Here is an 8,620-nt window from a genome sequence, read left to right on the forward strand (position 1 = left end):
TTAGCCCAATAATGCACTAAATCTTACAAATTCTAATGTTTTGTTGAGTAATTATATTTGAGTAAATTTGATTAAGGCCATTAAAAATAACAAACATTAATTAAACAGTTTTTTTAGTACAACTAATTCATTCAAATGAGCTCACCTCCCTCCAGAGTGCCGGTATCCGTAGTCAAACCGTGTATGTAGCATTTGGCATCTAGGCGGGCTGATGTGTCGCCCAGAATTCTCTGGCAGAAGCAGAAATCCATTTAAAAAACATTCCACCCCACTTACGTCTCTGACCCCCACCCATCACAGTTTGAGGGAGCCACCCTCCTTAATTCCAAAGTGGCTAATGAAAACAGCACAGGAATTCCTTAATTAAGTTAGCTGGTTCTCCAGTGTGCTGCACTCCTTGTTTTGATTGACACAACGATGACAGCCGTGTCTCTGTGGCGGGCTACTCAAAACGGTATGCCCTGTAGACGTGCGTTCCATCTCAATCATCAGCCTGCGTGCTTATTCTCAGTTACTGCGCATGGGTGGATTTTAGGGGAGACTAACTGTACTGAGCTTCTAAACTTTGACCCGCTGTAACCCCAAATCCAGCATGAATCCGCTCTAATAATCTGTTGGGGATGGGGTTAAGTTATTCATGTTAAGATTCCAATGGTCCTGGCTGACCGGGGCCCTCAAAAAATATTAGTGCACAGGATTTTCTGGGGTGGTAGAAATTGAGACCCCTGTTAACCAGGACCCCAATATGGCCCCCATTATTTATGGTGACACCTGCATGCATGGTCCAAGGGTTAATGAAAGCACTTTCTCTCAGTTACCAATACATATGTACCAGCCCTGCCTAGGCAGGTGTGTGCGGTCTCAGAGTAGACTGTACATGGTTAGAGTAGAGCTAAACAACAGGTTGAGGTCAACAACATAGGCTGTTGAAAAAAAGGGTCTTTGTGCGACACACAAAGTGGGGTGACATTGGGGTGACATTGGCTCAGGCGGTAAGAGCAGTCGTCTGGCTGTCGGAGGGTTGCCCTTTCTATCACGCCCTGGGTGTGTAGAGGTGTTCCTGAGCGCGACACCTAACCCCCAATTGCTCTGGTTGGTGCCTTGCATGGCTGCCAATCGCTGTTGGTGTGTGAGTGCGTTTGTGAATGGGTGAATGAGAAGCATCAATCACACAGCGCTTTGGATAAAGCTGCTATATAAATGCCAACCATTTACTAAACCTGCAGGACAATGATATAAAGAAAAGTGTTGAGCTAAACTGCAAAAGTGCGCCATCTAGTGGCTATTCTACACTTTTCTATTATTATTCATCAGATTTCATTCCGTAATGAATCACGAAGTGCAGTTTAATTCTGAACAGGTAAGAGCCTCGTCGTCAAAAATCTCTGACGGTCGGGCGGGGTGCGTAAGTCAGGGACTTTAAATAAACAAAAAAGGCACACTTTTGGAGAAATGGGGGAGACAATTTCCAATGTCATGCTGGCATTTAGCTTCTCCTGCCGCTTCTCCAACCGCTTCAGTTTGCGTTTCCTGTAATCTGTCGTGTTGCTGAATACCGACTGTTTGGCAATACTCATTCTTTAAGGGCCAATAGAAAACAAAGAGCCGGCTGGCAGTAACACCCAACAGGCCTACCGCCACCAAGGCAACGCTGTCTGTAAATGAGCAGCTCTGCCTTTGCCTCTGAACAGCCATTTCCAGCAACGTAATTCTCAGATGACGTTGTCATTCTCAACGTCATTCTTAGTCTTTAGTTTAATCTTGCGGTGAGTAATTTATATTTCAGCTCCAAAAACAAACGACGGAATGCAACCAGATCACACCACATTTAATCACGAAAATATATGATGCCGCAAATCTGGCAAATGTCATATTTACATTTCATTTCTTTGTAAAAGAAAAGGCAAGTGAATATGAAGAAAAACAAAAGGGTAAAACAGTAATTATGTAAATGTTTTTATAGTCAGATTAAAGCTTCGAAGATGAGTCACCATCACACACACATGGCTGCCTGGCAATGTGTCCATCAATATCAGACCGATATTCTTACATTTTTACATTTAACCCTCAAATTAATGAACAAAGTGTATATTGATAAAAACATTGTCTCTCCCAGAAAGAACAGGACTGCATTTAAATCACTAAGAAACAACCAAGAGTATTGTGGTTTTAATATTTTAGAGCTTTCCAGGCCATTCTTGTTCAGAATTTGGAATTTGAAAAAATTCTATCACTTTCTTCCCTTTAATAAAATATCATGCTCCTTATTTTTTAGTGTAACATAGGGCTTATTGCGGCACCTACTCATACACTTAACATGTCATGTTGCGTGTATGGAAATGACTCATATTTATACACATAAAAAATACTCCTGAATTACTCCCACCCCGACAGCTATATTTCCTGTTGTTTGGTTGTTAGATGATTTGTGGCTTATTCACCCAATAAAACACCAACATTTTTTTAGAGGGATTTTGTCCAACAACATAACACCGTTTTGTTCATTGACTCCAATGTTTTTTCACACAACTTACTGTGACTATTGTATTAATATTTATTATTCTATATCTGACTAATAGCCTCTAGTAGATGACGTCAGCCTTTTCGTCATCGTCATCGTCATCATAGTCATCATCACTAACGTCATCCTCAATGTCGTTACACTGCCTGTCTACATTCAAATAGTTTTTATTTATTTAATGAGCCAACTTCTACGACAGGAACCTAAAAATGCCAAAGTGATGCATAATTTAATTTTTTGGGGTTTAATACATAAATATTTTGTGGGCTCCTGACTGACAGAACATATTTATTTATTTAATCTTTTGCACAAATATAATTCAGGGCCGTTATACAGAACAAATATTGAATCAATGTGCAGGAGAGGTTTGGAAATCCCAGGGGACTTATGCTAGAACCTCACCTAAAAGTATATATACATTATTCTAATTGAAGGGTACAAAGAGAGACATTACATTAGAAGAATAAATATAAATAAATAATATATAATTAATTGATGTCACAGTAGTAAAAGCGTCTCCAGGAAATTCCGATCGCGACGAGATTCAGGCGGATTCAGGCCGCGATCACGCCTGCACAAGTAACGGCAAAAGAGGAAAATTCATTTCTGACGGGCGTCTTCTGATTCCGAATAAGCGCATGAGGTCCACGCAGGCCTGTTCAGAAACCGGCTACATGTGAACAATTGCTGCTTTCCATGCTGTTTTCCTGCAGAACCTGCCAAGCGGAAGGAAAAACTCTGGCACGTCGGCTTTCTAATACACAAACAGATGGGATCGCTGGGGGAGCTTGGTTATTATATTCAAAATCATCTCCGATATGATGCATTACCATGAGCGCCGAAAATTCCACTCGTCAAGATGCAGGGAAAAGTACCGTGGAGTAAACGGATGGATAAATATCAAGATATTGAAGTTACATTACCGAAACGGGGGGGGACTTTTATTGCTTTAATATAATGTCAACCAGCCGACAGAGTAATGCAGAGGTAGGCAGCCCTGGTCCTGGAGTGCCAGATATGGTCCTGGTTTTAGTTCCATCAAAACCCAAAACTACAGAACTGGATTAAGTTTTCTTAATGAGGTTCAGTGACTGCAGGAGACCATGTGCTGGAGGTGTTTCACCTTTCTGAATATTCAGGCTCACACTTGATAATCGTCCATCAAACTCACAAGATCTAGCTCAGATGGAACAAAAAGTAGAAACATTCATGGCACTCCAGGACCAGGGCTGCCTACCCCTGGAGTAATCGATCCTCCATCGACCGGGGTGGCATGGCTGCCATTATAGCAATTACACTGGGACAGATTGTGTCTGAGGCTTGAGAATGAATGTGTCTTGTGATGTTCATCATCAGATCCTAAAAGATTTTTGATTCTATGCAGATTCATTAATTCATTCATCCATCCATCCATCCATTATCCTAACCCGCTTATCCTGAACAGGTTCGCAGGGGGGCTGGAGCCTATCCCAGCATCCATTGGGCGAAAGGCAGGAATACACCCTGAACAGGTCGCCAGTCCATCGCAGGGCACACACACCATTCAATCACACACTCATGCCTACGGGCAATTTAGACTCTCTAATCAGCCTAACCTGCATGTCTTTGGACTGTGGGACAAAACTGGAGTACCCAGAGGAAACCCACGCAGACACGGGGAGAACATGCAAACTCCGCACAGAGAGGCCCCGGCCGACGGGGATTCGAACCCAGGACCTCCTTGCTGTGAGGCAGCAGGGCTACCCACTGCACCATCCACCTTAAAAAGAACCACCTTAAAAAGCCACCTTAAAAAGAACCTCCAATGCAAAAGACTTGAAAAAGTACTCCATCCATCCATCCATTATCTGAACCCGCTTATCCTGAACAGGGTCGCAGGGGGCTGGAGCCTATCCCAGCATACATTGGGCGAAAGGCAGGAATACACCCTGGACAGGTCGCCAGTCCATCACAGGGCACACACACCATTCACTCACACACTCATACCTATGGGCAATTTAGACTCTCCAATCAGCCTAACCTGCATGTCTTTGGACTGTGGGAGGAAACCGGAGTACCCGGAGGAAACCCACGCAGACACGGGGAGAACATGCAAACTCCGCACAGAGAGGCCCCGGCCGACGGGGATTCGAACCCAGGACCTCCTTGCTGTGAGGCAGCAGGGCTACCCACTGCACCATCCACCTTAAAAAGAACCACCTTAAAAAGCCACCTTAAAAAGAACCTCCAATGCAAAAGACTTGAAAAAGTACTGTGAATTGAAAATTTTTAGAATTAATCATAAAACATTTTTATATATATATATATATATATATAAAAACACAATGGAGCTGTGGGATTGATGGCTGTCTGGCTCCATAGTCTCTCTTTTTGAAGGGGCCTTGTCCACAAGATTAACATCAATCCAAATGCCTTTGTTGTGTTCATGCCACTTGGATTGCGACTCTAAATTTGCACTGGCTGCAGGCATACTTGCTAAAGTCTGTGTCCTGACCATGGCTTTTATAACAATAATAATAATAATAATAAACATTATTTATAAAGCACATTTAAAACAACCATGGTTGACCAAAATGCTGTACAAAACCAGGCAATAAAATTAAAGATAACTATATCCGCGTCTGTGTGATTAATTACTTTTCAGGTGATGGTGTCCTGCCAAGCAACATACATTCAATGAATATGCACTCAAAAGCAGTGGGAAAAGTAACAAAAAATTACCGATGCAGTGCCTTACCATTACACCAGACGAAACTCCTATACAACCATAATCTCAGTTTGTGGAAGAATAGCCACGGTTATCGAAAATGCCCTCGTTGTTCTTGCTGGCATTTCAATTAACTTTGTAATTGGGATCTCCCTCATTGTCATCACAAAACATAATGGAAGAGCTTGGGGGGGGGGGGGGGGTTGTTTCAGCTCTGAGCTCACGGCTTGCCAGGGAAGGTCTGAACGGGACGTTCTGTGTGAGGAGCGGACCTTCGAAATTGAAATGATAATAAAGCAAAGCTTGCCTGCTGAATTTGGGGGAAGGGGGGTAGAGTCAGTTTCAGGTATTAATTATACCTGGTTTGTTTGGGTCACAGCCAGTCTAATGTCCCTGCCACTGCAGGACGGGGGTGATTTGTAATGTCTGGCACCACGGACATCGGGAAGAAACCAGCTCTTTTGTTAACCTGCCAACTCCCTGATTTAGTAATTACTTACAGCACCTTATCTCAAACCAGCACACGTGTGTACACACACACATATTCATTAAAGCCAGCCTTGTTGAATCTAAACCTTACTCATATTGAACCTTACCATCCGAGTGAAGTAGTCACGACTAAATTTGTATGAGCACACTATGCCACAATCAAAGACAATTCCACAGGAGATGGGAAAACTATTTCTTAAAATATATCAGTCTGGAAAATGTTACAAAGCCATTTCTAAGGCTCTGGGAGTCCAGAGAGCCAATATCTCCAAATGGAGAACACTTCTAACAGCGGTGAATCTTCCCAGGAGTGGCCAGCCAGCAAAAATAGTCTCTGAGGGTGCCAAGTCAAGGCATCCAGAAGTCACGAAAGACCCCAGAATGGCATCCAAAGAATTGCAGGCCCCTCTCGCCCCTACTATGTGAGTGTTCATGAGTCTATGATAAGAACCGATAAGAAGGAGGAAAATATATTTTCACAGCACTGTGTGTATTGTGGCTGAGAGCTGTGTGCGTGGTGTGCGATTGGCCACAGTGCCCCCACAGGGAGGGAGAGGTACTGTCACTGCGCTTTCGTTCGGGCTGTTTGAACAGCTACCCTCTGCTTCAGCTGCGTTGGGTGTGCACGCTGCAGGGCTGAAATTAGCATGTGCAGGGGGAAGAGTGCACGGGAAAGAGTGCACGGGAAAGAGTGCACGGCAAACGGGTCCGAATGCACGGCCTCCATCATTAACACAGTCTGTCATTTAAGATTTAGTGTTCCTAATTTGGGTCTTCCAATGCACACACATACAGACACATGAACACACAGACACACACATGCACACACATACACACACATGAACACACATACACACACATGCACACACATACAGACACATGAACACACAGACACACGCATGTACACACCCGCACAGGCACGCACTTTTACGCACACTCACTTACTCTCACTTACTCTCACACACACGCACACACATACGTACAATGGCACATGTCATGCCCACATGTAGACAAAAAAGGAATGGATAAATTCATGAAAAAATAATTAGTAAACAAATGAAAAATAAACTATGTTACTTAACCACAACTGGCTTAGAAAAGACTTGTTTTTGATTGGTCAGTTCTTGGGCAGGGATTTATCTTGCATTACACAAAAATTGATTTCATTTATGTGAGCATCTTCTATGGACTTGACCTGCTACCTTTGGAAAGAGGACACCCCTCATGACCATGTTATGAACAGTAAGCCTTACCAACACAAATCACTGCTTCTGAAGGTCTTCAGTCATCCATCCATCTCTCTTTGCTATGTTCCTCCCAAAACTCACAGACATACGCTGGAAATATTATTTTATTCAAACAAGTGTGTTCAGCATGGAACAGATCAGACGTGTGTATGTGTGTGTGTATGTGAGAGAGAGAGAGAGAAGAAGAGAGGGGGAGAGAGGGTGATGCTTTGCCAGGAGAATAAGACTCTAGCCTCATGCAGGGGTCTCTGTGAAATGTACAGGAGTCTTTATTGCCCAGAAGATCAGCTGTGTTTGTATTTCATTTCATCGTTTCCCCTTCCCAGCACACTCTTATAATCATCTGTTTTATGCTTTTTCTACTTGTTTATGGGCTCTCTGGCTGAGGTGCACAGGGAATAACTACTGTCCCTCACCACCTATCCGCGCCTCATTTCCTGCCGCTACCTCACTTCTGATGTGCACCTTAATTCCTGTCTGTGCCTCACTTCTTGTTATGCCTCACTCCCTGTCTGTGCCTCACTTCCTGTCTGCCTCACTTTCTGCCTGCGCCTCACTACCTGCCAGTACCCCACTTCCTGCCTGTGCCTTACTTCCTATGTGCACCTCAATTCCTGCCTGTCCGTCACTTCCTGTTTGTGCCTCACTTCCTGCCTGCGTCTCACTTCCTGCCTGCATCTCATTTTCTGCCAGTACCTCACTTCCTGCCTGTGCCTCACTTCCTGTGTACGCCTCAATTCCTGCCTGTGCCTCATGTCCTGTGTGCACCTCACTTTCTGTGTGCACCTCAATTCCTGTGTGCACCTCACTTCCTGTGTGCACCTCACTTCCTGTGTGCGCCTCACTTCCTGCCTGTCTCCTGTGCAGAAACACCCACAAGGCAGCGGCACAGAGCAGGGGTGGGTGGCGCTTCAGAGGAAGCTTTAGAGAGAAAGGGGTACAGTAATGGCCGACAAATTCTATTCCCCTTTAAATGTATTCCCTTAGAAAACCAAAACCAGTAAAAAAACAACAACAGTAATAATAATGATAATAATTATTTAACGAAAGAAAAACAGAAGCATGAAACAGAATGCCAGTGCTTTGTGTATTCAAGCTTCATGAAAAACCCCACTTCAGCTTTTTTTGTTTGATTTTTTTTTACAAAGCCCGTTTGTTCATTTGTGAGCGTTTTCCCCTTTTACAGTTTGTTTCTGTTTGTTCCTCTGCACTTGAAAATGTGCTGCTTCAGTTTGTTTTTGTTCATTCCAGGGACACAGAAGGCTGTGTGGATCTGCAGGTTCCAGCTCCTCACACCGTCTCAAGGCAACGAGCATCGCTGGGGTGCTGGCAGGGGGTGTGCCTGTCTCTCTGTTTACTTCCTGACCCCCAGCCTCATACGGTGTACCTGTCCCTCCACACTCTCCCTGACCCCCAGCCTCATATGGTGTTCCTGTCCCTCCACACTCTCCCTGACCCCCAGCCTCATATAGTGTGCCTGTCCCTCCACACTATCTCTGACCCCCAGCCTAATATGGTGTACCTGTCCCTCCACACTCTCCCTGACCCCCAGCCTCATATGGTGTACCTATCCCTCCACACTCTCCCTGACCCCCAGTCTCATATGGTGTACCTGTCCCTCCACACTCCCCCTGACCCCCAGCCTCATATGGTGTA

This window comes from Conger conger, chromosome 10, assembly GCF_963514075.1.
Source record: "Conger conger chromosome 10, fConCon1.1, whole genome shotgun sequence".
NCBI classification, from domain to species: domain Eukaryota; kingdom Metazoa; phylum Chordata; class Actinopteri; order Anguilliformes; family Congridae; genus Conger; species Conger conger.